General features: G+C 52.6%; 1 pseudogene; it reads left to right on the top strand.

The window, feature by feature from the left end:
- Window positions 1-1,357: 1,357 nt before the first annotated feature.
- Window positions 1,358-2,560, top strand: LOC127777735 (agamous-like MADS-box protein AGL61; annotated as a pseudogene).
- The last annotated feature ends 945 nt before the right edge of the window (window positions 2,561-3,505 follow it).

The raw sequence follows: 3,505 nt of genomic DNA, 5'->3' as shown, positions 1-3,505 counted from the left end.
CATCAACAATAGCAGCAGCGGCACTACCACTGGGACAATCTAAAAAAGCGATAGTACTTGTCGTGATCAGAAAATAAGGAACGCATGCAGATGAAGCGAACACGAAAAGACTGTAGACGGCTCCAGCGACGGGTGACGGCGTCACCTGATCTGGTCTCCCTGCTTGGCTGGGGTGACCGGCGACGGGCTCGGTCGACGCCGGCGCCGCTCCGCGGACCTGCAGGGGGGTGGCTAGCGGCGGCGATGGTGGCAGATGTGGTGGTGACGAAGTTGGTGATGACGGCAGCGCGTGCCGCGACGCCGGCCCTCGTCGAGAACCTCGCCGCCACGAGGGAGGCGCGGCGCCCTCGTCAATGCTCCGGCTGTGAACGCCGTGCCCGTGACGCCTTCCTCCATGATGCCGGCGACCCGCGTTTTGCGCTGCACCTCCGATCCGTGCCACCCCGGTCGGATCTGGACAGCTGGCGTCTGGCGGCGCTGGCTAGCGACGGTGGCGGCTGGACGGTGGTGGCTGGACGGGGGTGTCCATGGCGGTGGCGGTGGCGATGGTGGCTGACGGTGGCGGCTGGCAACGGTGGTCGCTGTGGCAGTGGCGGTGGCGGCCGTCGACGATGGTACCTATGGCGGCAATGGTTGAAGGCCATCATCCGGCTGACGGTGCGTCGTCGTCAGCAGCGGTATGTGGAGGCGGGGAAGGGGTCTGGCGGCGGGGAAGGAGGAGTCCGGGTGTGGGCGCGCCGTCGACGGCGGGAACAATTGTTGGCGGTGGTCTTGGCCGAATCGCTGAAGGGACAATGTTGTTGACCGACGACGATCCTTCTTGTGCGGATTGGTGGTATGGGTTTGGATAGGGAATCACGGGCGAAAGCCTTGCCGAGCCATTTGGCCCGCTGACAACGGCGACGCCGTTTGGCGTCGTTCCCCTCCTTAGAGGCGTTGTTTTAGCGTACCCCTTTCCTTTCCCTACCATATTCTCCGAGTGAAAACCTTGTTTCGGTTCCGAACGAGCGGTGGCGGCGATCCACGTCGTATCCTCCTTAGGGGCACCGCTTTGGAGAAATCTCTTCGTGCAAGGATATTGTCATTGGTCTATGCATTGGCTTCGAATTTCAGTCCTAGGCCTGGACGAGGCCTTCTAGCTCCCCATTTTGTTTTGTTTTTTCTCAGTTTGGGTCCTCTCTTCTCTTGTTTGGTGTGTTCAACTTGTCTTGAACTACACTCTCTTCTGGAGTGGATTTTTCCAATAATTGGCTGTAGTTCTTTTTGAGCAAAAGCCGGGATATTATATTCTATTATAAAAAAAAAATCACGGGGAGTCAGCGAAACAAAGGAAAAGAGGTGCTCCGTGCTTCGATGGTCGCTGGTTCTATGCCCGGCGGTGGAGGGCGGCGGATGAAGGGCAGCGGCGAGCTTTGCCGTCTCCAGATTTGTTTCTTTATTTGGAAATCGCGAATATACAAAATACGTATACATGGCAGTAAAAAAAAAAAATCAAAGTTGGCATGTTTCTTTATCGTGTCCGAATCGGTTTCCTCCTGCAAGATTTTTTTTGAAACATTATTTCCGCAAGATTTTTGGAAACAATTTAACTATTTAACAATCCTATCCTCCTCAACCTGCAGATTGCATTGATCGAGTCGAGCCTTCGAGGGCAGAGCACGCAGAGAAGGAAGAAGCCGCACCGCCGACGCCGCCGCCGTCTTCTCCGCCGCTGCCTCAGCCTCCTCCGCCGTCGACGCAAGAGCCAGCCATGGGTCGGCCGCGAGGGGGGACTAGCAAGGGGAAGCAGAAGATCGAGATGTGCTGCATCGACGGCAAGGAGAAGCGGCAGGTCACCTTCTCCAAGCGCCGCCGGGGCCTCTTCAAGAAGGCGTCCGAGATATCCACGCTCTCCGGCGCGTCCGTCGCCATCGTCTCCTTCTCCAAGGCCGGCAACGTCTTCGCCTTCGGCTCGCCGAGCGTCGACGCCGTCCTCCGCCGCCACGTCGTGGCCGGGCCTTCCACCTCCACCTCCCACGCCCACGCCGGCGGCGACGTCTTCGCGGACGACGGCGGCGACAACCCCGAGGTGCTGAACGCGCTGAAGCGGGCGACGGACGAGGCCGCGGCGGAGGTGGCGGCGGAGGACGCGCGGCAGAGCGGCGTCGAGGGAAAGATCACGGAGGCCATGGCGGCGGGGAGGCGGCGGTTCTGGTGGGACGCCGCAAACGTCGAGGCGCTCGGGGAGGCGGAGCTGCCGGTGTTCGAAAGGGCGCTCCATAAGCTCAGGGGCGCCGTCGTGCGCCGCCGCTCCGGCGCGAAGCCGCCGCCGCCGCCGCCTCGCCGCAGCAAGAAGAAGCTCCTGAATTAGACATTACGCTGTGACTCGCCGCAGCAAGAAGAAGCTACTGAATTAGACATTACACCGTGAATGCTTGTTAATTAGGTGCCACTGATTAATCAATTGCAAGCGGGTTTAGGGCTGCCATTTAATTTGCTCCGTTTTTGTTTAGAGATCGAGCAGCTGCAATAATGTTAAACTTAAGCATGATGGTATGTTAAGAGCTTTTAATTATGCGACGGAAGAAATGTCTTTCTTGCTTGATGCTGTCAATAATGTATTGATTAAAAGAAATTATTAATGCATTTGTGCGTCTACTTGTTACATAAAAACTAGATGATACCCTGCACGTTGCTACAGTACATTTTGTAATGTACATTTGTATGTCATTGCAAATAATACCTTGGGGAACATTATATATAACGATTGAATTATTCAAAATGAAACCTCAGCAAGTTTTTACTGAAAAGAGAATTCAAGCAATTGTAAAATACAACCTGCAAATTGTCATAGCTTATAAATCTAGTTATTTATTTAGTAGTAGCAGATAGTAGCTTCAGTTATGCTAAGTAAAAGTGCTGATGAGTCTTTCTATTGGGAGTACTGAAGCTAATTAGTTATCACCAACCATACATCCATAATTATCGAGGATAGAAAAAAAAATGCACATTGATCGATTAACTTCATGTAGCTACTGTCCCAACCGAGAAAGAGTAATTCACGGACAATTGATTGAATCGGTAAGTTTTGTCAACGAGAACAACAGTAACTAATTTAAAATTAAGCTAAAAATACTGAAACTTAATCCGAAGGAATTCTATGAACTTTTGAGGTCTGACTCAAACTAAAAATATTGGCGTGCGAGGAGCATACATATACCTCAACAAACTTTCAAGTACTGAAAAGAGCGAACCTATTTAGTTACACTACCGGAGAAACCATCTTTACCTAGTCAGCTAAAAATCACAATAGTCCCGATTCCAATAAAAACCGGGACTAACGATGGTTTTTAGTCCCGCTTTATAAGCAGAATGGGACTATGTGTTTTTAGTCCCGGTTGGTAACACCAACCGGCTGTCAAAGGTTGTCAGGCCTCCCGGGGAAACCGGGATTAAAGATCTTATATTTAGTCCTGGTTTGTGATCTTTAGTCCCGGCTGGTAACATAAACCGGGACTAAAATTCG

Source organism: Oryza glaberrima, chromosome 6 (genome assembly GCF_000147395.1).
Source record: "Oryza glaberrima chromosome 6, OglaRS2, whole genome shotgun sequence".
In the NCBI taxonomy this organism is placed as follows: Eukaryota; Viridiplantae; Streptophyta; class Magnoliopsida; order Poales; family Poaceae; genus Oryza; species Oryza glaberrima.
Note: the sequence above shows the minus strand (reverse complement) of the source record. Positions and strands in the feature narration are given on the sequence as shown.